Source organism: Cupressus sempervirens, chromosome 4, assembly GCF_028749045.1.
Source record: "Cupressus sempervirens isolate cs-2001-9-10 chromosome 4, ASM2874904v1, whole genome shotgun sequence".
Classification (NCBI taxonomy): Eukaryota; Viridiplantae; Streptophyta; class Pinopsida; order Cupressales; family Cupressaceae; genus Cupressus; species Cupressus sempervirens.
Genome location: NC_143121.1, coordinates 219,183,190 through 219,200,227, shown reverse-complemented (window position 1 = coordinate 219,200,227; position 17,038 = coordinate 219,183,190). Strand labels below are relative to the sequence as shown.

Below are 17,038 nucleotides of genomic sequence, written 5' to 3'. Positions count from 1 at the left end.
GTCCAAGAGGGATAAGGGAGCAAAATGAGGAATTGAATCTTGTGGCTCAGTTTGGTGGCGATTGGATGAGAGGTGAAAAAGATAGGGCAAACCCTAAAATTAGATAAATGAGGGATTTAGGGCTTTGATATGTAAAATTTGGGGTTGGGTCGCCAAGGAAGGAAGTATGCGAAATGATATTGCAGACGTTCTGCGGAAGTATGAGCAGAAACAACTCACAGACAGAACAACTGAAAAGAGTTATTGCAATAACAAGAGATATTAGAAGTGAGAGGAACCTGAAGGCCACGACAGAAAAAAAAGAATTTGATGTAATTTCCACCCAGCGAGCCCAAGAGAGTGCTCTGATACCAGATGTGAAGAACCTCCTTATAGCAATATCGTGAGAATGCTCGAAATAAAAAAATACAAAGTGATAGCAGAACTCAGAATGAATCTACTGATCGCAGGCCACTTCGAGGGGGTAACCTCCTTTGAGCAAGCTCAATACAATAAATTCGTCCGTGCCCATCAAGGGCCTCAACCTATTCTTATATACTGGGTACGATCTAGAAAAGTAATACTACCTATGCATGTGGGATAATAAAATATACTCACGGGACGACTTACAAAGCATATGCGTCCAACAACACTACTCTAACAAAATAAACAGAAGGAACACACAGGTTCCTAACAATTTTTTAGGGATGTTTCCATATTCCTAATAGTAATGGAAGCTATACCTGGTGTTGTAGTCCCAATTGTAACGATCTCCATGATTATTTCCCCTTGCTAATTAATTAGGCATCCACATAGGCTTTGATTTGCACCCAAAATCTCTATGTCCATACTTCTTGCAATTGTAGTAGTGACCTTCAAATCTTGGTGTTCTGATGGTCCTAGTCCTGTAGTCATGAGCTTGATGTCCTTGCTTGTTGCACTTGTGATAGTGACCCACATTCTTAGGCTTGTCATACTGATGGGTGTTCTTTCTCTTGCACACATTAGAGGTATGTCCCTTTTTATCACAAAAATGACAAGTAGGTTTAGTGTTCTTACCTTTGTTACTTCTTTCTTCTACAGTCTTGGATGACTCCTTTTTCAATGCTGGTGTATCCTAGTCTTGAAGTATCAATACTAGCTCTTGGTGATTTCAATAACTATTCAAAGTACTTGATAGGCTCATTTGGTTTATTGAAGATATCTACAATTTCCTTCTATATTTTTAGGCCATTTTGTAGTTGTTCATTTTGCATCTTTAGTGTGGAGATCTCAATATCCTTGACATTCAATTGATGATGTGCATTCATCATCTGACTTAGAGTGTCTAGCTACATGTTTGAAATTGTTGCAAGTTCAATTGACTTTTCTTCTAGTATGTTAGCAAGGTTTCTCTTATCTTCTTCAAGCATAACCTTATCTTCAGTGGCTCTTTTCTTCTATTTGGTCACTTCGCAAAGCATCAAGGCTTGAGAATCTTGTTCAATCTTGAGAGTTATGATCTCTTCTACTTGAACTCTATTCTTCTCCATTAGGTCTACTATTGTTGCATCAAATTCTTTGGAATCTCCATTTGTAAACAACTTTGAGGTGTCAATCTCCTTGTATTGTGTATCATTCTTAGCTATGACAATATCTCTTCTTCTCTTTAAAGATTTTCTTAGTTCTTCTCTGGCTTCTTTCAAAGTATGTAAAACAAGTTGTATATCAATCACCTAGTTTTCTATGACCTTCCCAAGTTTGTAGACTTCCATTTCCAGATTTTATCTTCAAGCTGTAAGGCTTCTTCTTGTGAGAACTTGGCTCTAATACCACTTGTTGGAATTTACAAGTTGGAAGGTTTGCTTCTTAGGGGGGGGTGTGAATAAAAAATAACTAAATTTAACCTTTTAAAACTTTTATCTGAGATCATTCACATGCATCTAACATATCTACTTAACATGAAAAATAAAGACATGCATGAAAATAGATAACAAAAGATTTTGATCACCCAGAAACCCTCCAAAATGAGAAGGTAAAATTGGGGTGGGGATGACACACACAAATTATCACTATAGCAATATGTAACTATTTAAGGTTACAAAGTTTGACCACTTCCAATGGTCTACCCTATGAAAGGCCTATCCTGTTAAAGACTTTCCACCCTATTAAAAGTGACTTGGTTAAAGGATTTATAAACACTCACTTGGAATGTTACCCTGTTAAAGGATTTCTTTAAAGGCTTACAATATGGCTATTAGACCAACCTATCATCATAGGATTTTCATTCCTAATACAATGGCTAGAAAGTATTAGAATTTGATGACTTGATGACTTAGATTCTATAATTTTTCTTTTCCTTTTTTGAATCTTTGCAACCTTCTAAACTTTGCTAGCATTCTCCCATAAACTCTCACTCATGCATGAATAATGTGGTTTCATCCTCCTTTTAAAAGCTTCAAAGACTTAGGGTTAGATATGAATCTACGGTCAATATTCATTCTTCTTTTCTCAGTCATTTTTTTCACTTTTCTTATTGGTTGCATGCTTTCTCCATTTTTCTCATTGGTTGCATGCTGATTAGATAGGGAATATAAAAGATTCAATTTTACCTTTAATATCCTTCAAGATTCATCTTGAGTCTGCTCAAAAATGATTTACATCTGAGTTTGTGAAGATACAAACTCATATGCTGATTCTGTGTTACTTGAAACTTACTAGTTGTTGACGCTTGGCACATATAGGAATTCTATCTCACTTGACTCCTATAGTAATTCTATTTCTCTTAGCATCTATACTCTGCTTGGGACCTATAGTGACTCAACATCACTTATCACTTGGCACTTGATACTTGCTTGGCACCTAAAGTTCACTTGGCACCTGTTGAATTTTTGGTTGGGCACATACTATAGCTCAAAATCTATATTATACTTGGTATCAACTTAGAAATTGGTTAAGTGTGTTGACACTCAATTGTCAAGACCAATTTGAGACCAAAAAATGCAAGGTAGATTTGTTCATCGCCCCAAAATTGATACCACCACATTTGATCAATAGAATAGTAATATGTTTAGGTTAATATCTAACTATAGATGCTTGAACAAAAAGCTATAAATGTACACAAGGAAAGCCACATGATTGCCAAAATGAATCATACCAAACTACTAAAATAAGTAGTCACAACTCTGATATGTGCATACTCTATATTGAATACAAAATTTCCCTATTAAACGACCCCAACTCATGACAAACAAAGAGTAATGGAAAAGCTCAATGAGAGTTCTTGATATTATAATATGGGTGAATTTGATCAAGGTGACCAAATTTTTATTTCAAAACCATATGTTCAGATATAGACATAAAGTACATGTCTATTTTTTGTAGATATATACAATAATTAGGCCAACTTTTTTTTTCAAAACCATATGTGCAGATATAAACATTAAGTAAAAAACATCCAATACTTTTGTAGATATGCATATTAATTACAACAATTTTTTTTTTTCAAAACCACATGTGCAGATATAAACATTAAGTACAACATGTCCATTTTTTTTTGTAGATATACACATTAATTTGACCAAGTTTTTCTTTAAAAACCATATGTATAGATATAAAAATTAAGTAAAATAGGTCTAATATTTTTGCAAATATACACATTAATTACACCAAATTTTCCTTTAAAAACCATATGTGCAGATATAAACATTAGGTACAACATGTCTAATAATTTTTTAGATATATTTTCCTATGAAGAAAGACCATGCCTGACAATATGAAACCAGAACAAAATAACAAGACAATTGCTAGATTGTGGCCTCAGTTTTGAAGAAAAGTTGATAAATGAAATTGTCCTTGGAAAAAATGTAAGGGCTTAAAGAATTGAAGAATTCTAATCACAACAATCTAGAGTCATTGTAGGCAACATGGTCACGCTGAAGGGGCCCATGATTTTCATTGATTTCTCAATGTGGATTTCCTACTGGAGGAACATGGAGGTATGAATATCCAAGTTGAGAATAACACTCCCATGGAAGAAGATGATAATTTACTAGAGGACATGATTAAAGAAGATGGTATTGGTGCAACTGATGAAGATGCTCATAATGATGGTACTAACACATCTAATAATGATGATGAAGATGGTCTTGATATGCCTATACTTGAGAAGGTACACAAGCTTCTATATAAAGGCACCCAAACAACTCTTCTCTTTGCTATAGTGTTGTTGGTGAACTTGAAGGTTATGAATGGTTCATCCAATGTAGCAATGTCATGCATGCTAAGGTATGCCATTTTTTTCATCTTCAATGTTATCATATTGATGAGCCTCTAAAATGCCATTATTTTGGGAACCTTTTATCTTGTTTCTAGGCAATTATCTTGCAAGAAACATTTAACGAATCTATGGTTTGTGCAAAAGAACTTATATTTTTATGAATATATTATCTATATGTTAAGACATAAAGATTAAATAATAGATTGTTCATATATGTTGTGTTTGCTTGAATCTATGAATTTCTATGGTTTAATGAAGGAATATTACATGTTGATAAATATGCTATATTTGAGTAGGTTTCTTCCTATAACCATAGGATTTGCAAGAGTGATAATTTGAACATTATACCCTATCTAACATTGATGATGAAATGAATATGTATGCATGTAGAAGTTGTTGCATTTAATATTTTGTAGGTGTTCACCACACATGTCCAAGTCAACATTTCAACACTAAGTCAAAGGTAACCAGATTGATGAATCATCACAACAAGAAGAATATGATGTGATTTTTATTATGGCATCTCATGAATACAACTTCCTCAACCTACTATATTCTTAGAGGAATCAAAACATAGTTAATGATATTTCTATTGTGAACTTGATAATTTTTAATTAATCCTTGATGATGGAGTGATCATAGAAGTAAGAAGTTGTTGTAGCTTTCCTTTAAATAATTTTTGTTATAACCTTGAAAGGATTTTTTTCCTAGTTTAGAAGAAAGATAGAATAGATTGTTCTGTTCAGTAGTGTGTAATCTTACTTTTAGATTTAACCTCTTATTATGAATGAATAAAATATAGAGTTCAAGTTTCCACTTTTATACTTGATCATTTTTTTGTTCACTCATCCAAGGGGACCCACTTGGTGAGCGAACTGCTTTGTTAGAATAGATTTTATTTCTTTGTTCATTTTCTTTGCAAAGTAGACATCTATTGTTCATGAAGCCATTGATAACAGATTCATTGAACTTTTCCTGCAACATAGGTGCATAAGTAGCTTTTCTATTTATAGCATTACTTTAAGCTTTAAGGAAGAATGTCGTTTCATTTCCTAGCTTAGTTCTTTCAGCATTCCTTTTCTATCTTAGTTGTAATGACTTAAAGAGGAATCAAAGCACATACTTTGCATCCACCCTCTCAAGCTTACACTCCTAAGATGATAAATAAAATGAAATCAGTATGTTGTTCTTATGAAAATACATGATTTTGTTTAGTCATAAAATCAATGTAGAAGGATGTCCAATCCTTTTTTATTAAGGTAATTAGCTGACCGACCATTTCTAGTGCCATTGGTGGGGAAGATATCAATCTAATTCAAACCTGAAGTAATTATGTTAGATTAGATTTTGCATTATCTTGCATGCATAGAAGAAAAAATCCCTTTGGGAGATTTCTTCTCCATAATATTTAGGAAGACATTTTTCATCTAGAACCTGAAGAACCTCACATCGAGAATGAAGAAGAACCTTTTGAAAATCCATTTGCTTTTTCTCAAGAATGAATACCCTCATCCTTTGATGAATCCTTGCATCTAAATGATCTCTTTGCTGAACCTAAATACCAAGATAATCTACTTGCTCTTGTCATCTATCAAGTACCATTAATAATAACTCCTCTAGGAATGGCTCAGCCTTAACCAACATTCCTTTTCATATTCCTCCTCAGCAAGGTATCCAAAATTTGAAGAACATACCTGCTATTGCACTCCCCAAGTTTTATGGCTTGATAACTGAAGACCCTAAAACCTTTTTCTTTGAGTTTGACATACTATGTAGAAGTTATGAATATACAACTGATGCCCAAAAATTGAAGTTGTTTCCTTCTACCCTCAAAGAAGCTGCTCTAAGATGGTTCATGGGATTGGGCGCTAATGTTGTAGAAGATTGTCTTGTAATGAGCAATCTGTTTCTCACAAAGTATAAAGAATACCATAGAGGTCAAGATTTAAAAGGGGATGACATTTTAAAAATGTCTCAAAAGGACAATGAAACCTTGGAAGATTATATTTCCTAGCTCATGTTCAATTTGTAGTGTAATGCACATCATCAATTGAATGAGGAATCCGAGAAACATCTTTTTCAAAAGACTTGGAATGATATATAGAGTATATGCATGAATTATTCAAAAGCTACTATCAAGAAAGTTAGGGGACTTAGAGATCTACCACATAAGTCCAATGGAAGTTTAGGAGTATTCAAGCTAGAATTATCTTATTTGCTATCAAACTTCAAGCAAGACATCATTAATGATGTAGCCACTTAGCTGGACACCATGCAAGATCGAAGAAAGAAAGATGAAGTTGATGCCATGTTGACTGAATATTGTCCATATTGTAGAGAAAAGAAAAAGCACTATAGATGCAAGTCTGTTGCAAGTGTGGAGACAACCAATTCCAATTAAGGTCAAAGCCATTGATCAAAATAGAGAGGTACTTTATGTCACTCAAAGAAGGCCATGGGATCAAAGATAAGGTATACCGCAAGATCCTCTTCAAAATTATAATAATAATAATTAATGATAAAATTTTCAAAATAATGGTTTTAGTGGAAATTAAGGTTGGTAACAACCTCAGTAGGTTGGCAACAACCTTAGAATTGGAGTACCCAAACTAGTCAGCCAAGTCTATTTTCCACCAACTTAGTAGTAAGCTCTAATGCCTCCTCTTGTAGACACTAATACTCCTACCAAGAAGACATAATTACTAGTTCAACATAATCCTAATCCAAAAAATACTAAACAATAGGCTCAACAACAAAGCTATGCCATTTCATTGAATGATATTCACATAAGGTTAGGCACCACTCTTCCTGCACCCCAAAAACCTATACTAAATAAAGTTGAGGATACTCTAACTGAGCATACAAGTGAGTCAAATTAACATACCTCTCCTATAGCCAAAGAAACTCCATTTCCCCATAGGTTGATAGAATAAGGCCAACCCACAAAGAACCATGTAGTCATTGATTTTATCAATCAACTAAAACAAATGACAGTAAAAATAACATTGCTGGATGCTATTAAGGAAGTCCCTACCTATACTATCGCTATTAAGGAAGCATAAATTAAGCATTTAGTAAGGAAGAAGAATGATCCAAAAACCATTCATGTCCTAGGTTAGTTGTCTAACTTAATGTTGGAGAAATTAACTATACCCTAATACTCTAACCTTGGGAGTCCTATAGCTACAATCACTATACATGGGATCCAAGTTCAAAATTTTGGTTGACCTAGGATAATCTATTAATGTCATGAAAAAGGAGGTACTATCTCAGTTTCATATCATTGGCCTCAGAGAGACCCCCACCATCCTACAACTTGCTAATAGCTCTCCCATTAAACCAGATGGGATGATAGATGTTATAGTCACCCTAAATTCCTAGCAATATCCAATTGATTTTGTTTTTCTCTCCCCAAAGGATACTATGGGAGGATATCATTTAATCTTAGGGAGACCATAGTTAGCCACTAAAGATGCTTATATAGCTTGCCAATCTAGGAAGATGACAATATCCAATGGTGGTCATATCAAGAACCTGATGTTATACTCCCCTACTCAACCATTGTTATTAGATGAACAAGTAATCTGGCTAGACTTGGGTGATGATGATTTAGAAGAAAATTCCATCAATTGATGATGATAGGTAGAGAATCATTTATAGCTACTTGAGAAGAAGATGAAATAATTTCATCCATTATTTTGAATGAAAATCTCCAATGTGTCCTTAAGTTGAATGTATCTTAGAAACCATTATACCAACTTTGAATTTACTACATAATTTAGAAGCTTCACAACTTCTTCATTCATTATTATCTCATGAGATGGATTCTTCTCCTATTGCCCAATTATTCATCATAGATAAAACTATTAAAATTGAAATTAGTCTAAGCAAGGTGCTGAATGTAAACAATGCTTTATCACCCTCCCAACAAGAAGTTATGTTACAGTTACTATAGGAGAATCAAAGAGCATTTTCTTGGGATTATATGGACATAAAAAGATTGGATCCTATGCTTTGCACTCACAAGATTTACATCAACCTTGACTTCAAACCTGTTCGACAGCCTCAAAGGAGAGTTAACCCTAGCTTAAAAGATATTGTTAGGAATGAATTACAAAAACTATCAAGTGCTAGTTTTATATACCCCATCTCTGATAGTCAATGGGTCTCACCCTTGGTCATAGTACCTAAAAAGGGAGGAAAATGGTGATTTTGTGTAGATTATAGGGAGCTCAATTTAGCCACTAAGAAGGACCATTTCCCATAGCCATTTATAGACCAAGTCTTTGATAACCTAGCTGGTAAATTTTTTTTTTTTTTCTAGATGATTTCAATGGTTACAATTAGATTCAAATAGCCCTAGAAGATCAATAAAAAACAACCTTTACTTGCCCATGGGGAACATTTGCATACCTAGTCTTACCTTTTGGCTTGTGTGATACCCCAACCACATTTCAACAAGTTGTCATCAATATCTTTCTAGATATTTTTGCTAACTGTATAGAGATCTATATGGATGATTTTACTATTTACGATGCTACTTTTGAAGAAGCAAAAGAAAATTTAGAAATGATACTTAAAAGATGTCAAGACTATAACCTTTCCTTAAATAGTGAGAAATGATTTATGATGATGGAGGAAGGGGTATTCATAGGCCATTTCATTTCATTTAAAGGCATCCAAGTAGATCTAGCAAAGATTCAAGTCATTAGTACCTTGCTTATGCCAAAGAAGCAGAAGGAAGTACACCATTTTTTGGGGCATGCTGGATATTACAGAATATTTATTAAAAACTTCAGTCAACTTGCAACACCTCTCTACAATATTCTCAAAAAGGATTCTAAATTTTTTTGGGACTCTGACTAGTAACATCCTTCCTATAGGTTAAGGAAGTTCTTATCATAGCACCTATTTTGAGAGGACCTAATTGGGGCCTGCCTTTTCAAATTGATACAAATGCCTCAGACTATGCTATCAGTGTTGTGCTAGAATAGAAGGTAGACTCTATAGAACATGCCATTTATTTCATTAGTAAAAATTTGCAAGGTGCAGAATTTAATTATGCAGTCATTGAAAAAGAATCACTTGCAGTCATCTATGCCCTCAATAAGTTCAAGCATTCCATTACTAGAAATGAGATGTTTGTTCACATTGATCATTTTGCTATAAAATATTTGGTTAAAAAACCTACAATTTTAGTAAGATTGGCTCGATGGTTGTTGCTTATGCAAGAATTTGACATCACCATAGTTGATAAACCTAGTAAGGCCAATGTGCTAGTCAAAATTCTCTCTCAGTTACATGTCCATGATGATCTTGCAATCATTGATAATAGTTTTCTAGATGAGCACCTCTTTTTTTTGGCCACAAAAAACCCATGCTATTTAGATATTGTTAACTACCTCACCACAAAAAAAATGCCAACATTCTTCTCTACCCAAGCAAGGAAGTTACTAGTAGAGAAGAGCTTTAACTATTCATGGATTGCTAGATTCATGATCTATATTGGCCTTGATCAAGTCATGCATAGATGTCTAAGAGAAGATGAAACATATGATTTCTTAAAGGCCTATCATGATGAGCTTTATGGAGATCACTATGAAACCAAGGGAAAAACCTTCAAAATCTTGACAACTAGGTATTATTGGCCAAGCTTGCATAAGGACATAACCAACTATACAAAGAAATGTGACAAGTGCCAATGAATGGGAAGAACCACTAAATTAGATAAAATTCCCCTATAGCCTCAATTAGTTACACCCTTTCACAAATAGGGGATTAACTTTGTAGGACCCATCAAACCTACCTCTCAAGGAAAATCCTACATTCTAGTGTGCATTGACTATATAACCAAATGGGTAGAGGCTAAACACATGAAACACCTACGGGACACTAATACATTTGGCATCAATTTGTGATGGCTATGTGTCACAATTATGAAAGCTATGTGTTGCCACTATGATAGTAATAGATGTCACTATTTTTTAGTCACAAAATACGACGTCTACCCTATTCTGTCGCAATTATGATGCATAGCCATTGCAATCCAACCGCTTTTTTGTGACACCAACCTTATTGCAATTCATGGGGTATCTATCACAATAGCGGTGCCTCCAAGGTTTTTGCAAAGGCAGTTGGGGTGTCCACCTGCAGCAACTCCAATAGAAATCCCATTGCAATAATTCTTTTCTATGTCGCAATTGCGATGGTGATGGTTGAATTGCGACAGAAGGGGGCATCACCTTTACAACAACCCCGTCACAATTCATCATTTTTGTGTCAAAATTGTGACAAGATGCGATGGAACATGGCATCACCACTATTGCTCTCCTGTCGCAATTGCAACAGCGGTGGAGTAAAATATTAATTTTTTTTGTTGGCTTTCAGCTACGTCAAACAAAATTAGACCTCTTAAACCTTGCGTAACTTCATTTGGTCACATCTTATATTTGAGTAGGATGGTGTCTTATTGGTGCTCCCTTGATTATTTCATGAGATATTATTATCAGGCCATCCAATTGGCTATAGGACAAAGATTATTCCTAAACAATCGAATTAGCAATACGGTCAATCTACATTGCATTTGGACGCTTGGTTTGAGGTTCATCTCATCGATTCCCATTCATCACAGGATCTTTATTTGATTAGACCTTGATAGAAAACATTAATATTTCTCAAGTCCCAAGCCCAAATCATCCAGGCTTCAATCCCCACATATCATAAAGCCTGTATATAGAGTTGAGCATCTCGTAGCTGGAAGCTTCACTTGCATTAGCTCTTGGATGGTGTGAGAATGCTCAGCTCTATATACAGGCTTATGATATGTGGAGATTGAAGCTTGCATGATTTGGACTTGGGGCTTGGGAAATCTCAATGTTTTCTATCGAGGTCTAATCAGATAAAGATCCTGTGATGAATGGGAATCAATGAGATGAACCTCAAACCAAGTGTCCAAATGCAATGCAGATTGACCATATTGCTAATTCAATTGTTCAAGAATCATCGTTGTCCTATATTCGATTGGATGGCCTAATAATAATATATCATGAAATAATGGAAGGAGCACCAATAAGACACCATCCTGCTCAAATATAAGATGTGACCAAATGAAGTTACGCAGGGTTTAAGAGGTTTGATTTTGTTTGATGTTGGAGGTAGTTGAGAATGACGTAGCTGGAAGCTTCACCTCCCTTGTCTCCTCCCTTTGCCTCACTCCTTCTCAGGCCTTAATATGTCATACTTATGTTGCTTAAATCATTGAGTACTGACAATTTTGCTAAAATTGATTCCTTACATTTCTCTTTTCAAAAGCTTTCTTATAAGGATAAACTATGATAGAAACAATCTCTTGAACATGCACACACTTTTTTGGATATGGTGGACTAGGAATGTGAAATATATATTTTTTGCATTACAATATCATGTAGTGAAACTGATTATACAAATAAAAATATAGAAGTAGTGAAACCATGGAAGCAAAAGCCAGTAAAATTGGGACGGTTCAATTATGATGATCTATGGCTGAAACAATCGACTGTAACTAATCTCTATATACTCACACCCAGTGCTGAAACAAAGTTCGTTCCAAAGATTTTTTTTCCCTTAGAGAGTAAATTAGGTGAGATCGAGAAACTACAATTGAAAGCAATCATTATATATAAAAGAAAGAATGATGAACACAAAAAAACCAAATTTATGATGGGTTTTTAACAAGACATAGCTGTTAGGCGGATAGTCAAATAACATCCTTCTGCTTGATCCTTCATTTAGAAACTGAAAACAACTTAATAAGCCATCAGAATGATCAAATACCACATTCTCTCTTGTTCACAACATTTCTTAGTTATCACTAGTCTAGATCTTTCTTAGTTCATATGCACCTACCGTTGTAATGTACCTCACCCATGGCAATGCTTGATATCCACTCTTTTCAATGATTTTCAGATACCTGACCTGCAGTAAAGAATTGCAACAAAAGAAAGTTGTTATAAAGTAGAAGCCTAAATCTAAATGAACAAAATGTAAATTCTCAACCATTTATTCAATGCATCAATTTACTTTTGGAGCTAAATATTTAAAAAGCATAACGATTTTCACTGAGGCCAATATAAATATAAGCAATGAGCTTGTTCTCATCAGAAATATAGAAGTGAACACACAAAAAGGTCCAACACTATGATGACTTTTATGGAGTCAGTCCAAAATGACTTGAAATGACTCAAATTTCAGATAAATTATAAATCATGGTAATGAACTAATGATACTCGCAAAAGCAATAATCTACATTTGTAAACTAAAGTTAAGAAATGACCTGAATTCTTGATACAGTAAAATATGGTATCTCAAATTTGACACGAATAGGAACCCACTTTTTTGGGGTTGCTTCTTTAGCAGTTATGCTAGAAAGGTTAAATTCATCCCTCAATATGTATTCATGAATCAAAACCCAAATAATAAGTCAATCAAGAAAGTAAAACATCAGGGTCCAAAACCATGGTACTATTAACCATCTTTGAACAAGAAAACCAATGAAAGCTGCAAGATACCTTTCCACCAAGAAATGATTTTATTTTCCAAAGAAAAGCATCCCTCTCTGGGGAGTATGCAAAAGTACCCATTGATGTGCATATATGAGGTGTAGATGGATCAGCTGGTACTGGCAATTCAATTTCAGCATTTGTTGCCATACTGCAAAGTTAAAGAAAACCATGAGACAAATTAGAAAATACACAAAAATATCAATCATACTTAAACCATTCCCTGAAGCTAACATGTTAGAAAGATCTATCTAAACAATAGATAAATCAGATCTAAAATAGGCATACATAAGCCAGAGAGATAATTTGAAACCTGCGATCTTTGTATTGGTTGCGTGCTCTCACCAAATATTTTACCCAGCTTCTTGAATGCTTTTCTACTTGAGCTTCAAACCATATCAATGGCTTTACCTGCAAAGTAATAAAAACATATGATATGAAACCTACTTTAGGAGGATATCCTTCATATCAGAACTTCAAAGATTTGACAACAACTGCATTCTCTTAAATATATGAACAAACCTGTGTGCTAAGTCTATAGTTCATAAGCTCAAAAGTCCCATCATGAGGTATGAAGGATATAGTTCTATCATTTTCAAAACAAGCAAGACAAATGCACCTGACAGAAGAAATAGAAATTAACATATGCCTTTTCAAGGGAAAAAAGGACCAAGTACAACATCAAAGGAATTTGAAAGCACTTTAATATAAGATAAAATCGATAGTTTAAGGAATTGAATAAGAAAATGAGCTTGATTGCATACTGATGAAACTTGATGTCATCCAAATCAATTGCTTTACCCTTTAACACTTTGCCTTGAGCTTCTAGTAGCACCCTGTCATTGAGTCCAAGTTTGCATTCTGGCATTCCACTGAAAAAAAGTGAATCAAAATACACTTGTCATTAACAGCTAGCTATGTAACATTTCAGCAATCATGCTAAAAGTACATTATAAATAAATAAAAATTAGAAACGACCACATTGATGTAGGAGCATCCAGATGTATAAGGGCAATCCTGTGTCACCCAAAAAAAAATACTTAGACTTAGTTTTTGTTTCATGTGTTTTCATTTTTGGATACCCATTTGGGTCAAATAAAGGTTCCAACTCTCACAGTTCCACTATCAGTGTTCGTGTAAATCCCAAAAAAATAGGAGTATGTAATTGAGCCATCATTTTGGTGAACTAGGAGGTGTAAATTGGCTAGATGAATGTAATTGTAATTTAGAGCATTCCAAAAAAAGAATTAGGTCAAAAGGCCCCACGATTTGAAAGTTATTGCAATTTTTGGGTTGTGGAGACCTCCTAAGAATGCTTCAAAGTCAGGTTAGGGGCATTAAATGACCTCGAAAAGGGCCAAAAAATGGGGGATGAGCAAAGTTGTCCATAGGGCTATAGAGCGCTTCAAGAGCTTTTCAAAAATGTAAACGGTTCGTCAATCGGAGCTACGGTTCAAAAGTTATGCCTCTCGAAAGTTCGGTTACCATTTTTGGATTCTTGTAGATTTGCGTCAACTTCTAACACAGCTTCTGGAACCTTCTATTTGGTCGGTGGATTCCTACTAGCACTTTCTAGAATGTATTCCTAGTCCTTAACCCTCTGGGGTCTATTTAAGGAGATTTCTAGCATTGTAAAAGGCAGTTCGGAGTGGAGTTTGAGAGGAGGTACTGAAAGGAGAAATTATCTCCACATTTATGCTATTGTAAGCCCTTAGGGCATGTTTTGAAGTTTATTTTCTCTATACTGAATGTACTAGCTTATTTTTTAGTTAATACAATTTCCCTTTTCTATTGTGTCCATTCTGTTCTTGGGTTGTGTTCCCATCACACATTTTGCACAAAACAAGCTAAATTAACCATGAAACACAATCAATAATTCAATGCCAAATATTAAATCAAAATTTATAAAGGTTTAATACTTATGGCATATGTATAAAACAAAGAAATCATTAATGGTCAAAATACTTCCAACACTCAATAATTATATAAAACGTCTAAAGATATATACATATCAATATTTTATTCTTTTTTTTATAATTTTTCATACTATTTTATTTCCAAGATCAGCTGTGGGGATCCAGCTTCAGCCTTGATATGGCAAGGGCATGGGTGTCCTGACCAAATTATTCCAGATACATCTATTACAGACTCGGGGAAGGCCTAAAAACTGTATGAATTGGACCTAGTCTGGGTATGGGACCCAGTGCAACATAATCTAAACTTCAACATTTGGTCATTATAATTTGACTTTTAATCTCTCACTCTAATCTCTCCAAGAAATTGGACTCTGTTAAATCATCCACCACAATTCATTATTCTTCTATATTTGTTTTATTCTTGTTGAAGCATGTAATCTGTTGAAATGCAACTATCTAGCAACGAAGTTGGTTGTCTCGTGACCAAAAAATTGTTATTTATTAAATCTTAACAATGAATATGAACATAATATTTGTACTTATAAAAGTTGGAGAATTTTTAGATTCTTTGTCTGATGATAATTCATAATTCTACCACGTAAAAATAAACACAAGATGTTTATTATCTGAACTCTCATGCGCCAATCCCATTCTCATAATATATGTCTATTCGTTTAGCTATGTATAAGCATACATGGGCCTTTTAGCTTAGAAAATGGGGGTTGTCCTATTTCAAGGCGTTCCACAAGTAGGGTACATATTTAAGAAAATAGGTGTGCAGTAACATTATAATGTTCTCCATGAACCTAGCTAGAGTTTACAGTGTTTCAACTTAGCAGAGATTATGGGAAACAGTTCCATGTTTCCTCTCTGTAGTCTATTAGTTTTATTTCTAAAAGAGCTCAATAATAAGATTATGCATGGGGTAGGAAAAAACTACCTCAAGTATGCTCTCATCTTCAGCGCTTCAACCACATCAGATCACACTATTTTCCCATTGCTACTCACAAGAATATTTACACTTTCTACTACATCCAAAAAGACCTTTAATAACAAATTAAAAGCAAAAAATTAGTTAAATATCAATTGCCATATTCAAGCAAAGCACAAAGTTAAATCTAGATTAGCCTTGAACCTCATTTTTTTTGTATTGTATTCCTTCACTTTGCTAGGAAACTACATTTGTAACAGTCATTGGAGGTCGCTGAGTGACTTCCATCCTGTAATCATCCATTTTGATAAATTCACTAAGAATCTTTGCCTCTATATATTGAGGGTACCCGAAATCCATTATTTCATCTAGTAGTTCATACTGCACAATGGGAAATAAAAGTGGTGAAATGATATACACATATTTTAAATTTTAAGTTCGTGATAAAATATTCTCAAATAGTTCATTACAAGGAATTCTGAACCCTCGACCCGCTGTGGCTCAAATTAAAAATAGATGTGTACACTCACAACAACAACAAAATTGTCTCTCAAAGAATCTTCTTCTAGCTCTTCAAAATAGTGCTTGAATACCTGTAGAAATAACACACATGACAATCCAAAACTGAACCTAAAGTTGACATGTGAATCAGTTATTGCAACACATTTATCATAGAAAAAAATAAAGACGAACATTAACAACTCTTGATTATTGTAATAACACCTAAATATGCATGCAATAGCTACAAATAAAAGAATTATATGCATACACTAGAATCCCTGGCTCTATAGGTTCAGTAAGTTCCCTACATGTAGTGTTCCATTTAATAATTGAAAATAGAGCCTTAGACAAGAAATAAATTGTGAATGAGAAGTGTAGATTGTTGAACTTACATCCACAACTTGATGTAAAAATAATAGTAAGCTAGCTGCATTAGAGTTCTATCTTGATGCTGCCATAAGGTAGATATTGTTATGCTGAATAAACATGTAAGTCACCCCATTGTCATAGAGTACTGGATTTTGTAATGTGGGATCACCCTGTCCATGTAATTCCATCAAAAAACTTGTCAAAACACATATGTTGAAACCATCCTCACACATGGCCAATTCAGCCTTATAAGAGACAAGATATAAGAGAGGGCGGTACATTTTAATGAATATATTTATATGAGACAATGTAATTTATGTGACATTGGCCACCTAAACATCTTTAACTTTTAAGTAATTTGCATACCTCTATGTAAATATTCCATATCTAAGAAGCTTCCTTGTACACCATTGCAATTTTTAACTTCATGATGCACATAGCATGGATGAGTCAAAATAAAATATAGTTTCTTGTGTTCTTTCCATAGTTTTAAAAGAGTTCTTATTGTTCAATCCATACCGTCATCCAATCAAGATTGTTTGCAATA

General features: G+C 34.2%; 1 pseudogene; it reads right to left on the bottom strand.

Moving 5' to 3' along the window:
* Positions 1 to 12,091: 12,091 nt before the first annotated feature.
* LOC149560783 (AP-1 complex subunit mu-2-like) lies at positions 12,092 to 16,772 on the bottom strand (annotated as a pseudogene).
* Positions 16,773 to 17,038: the final 266 nt, after the last annotated feature.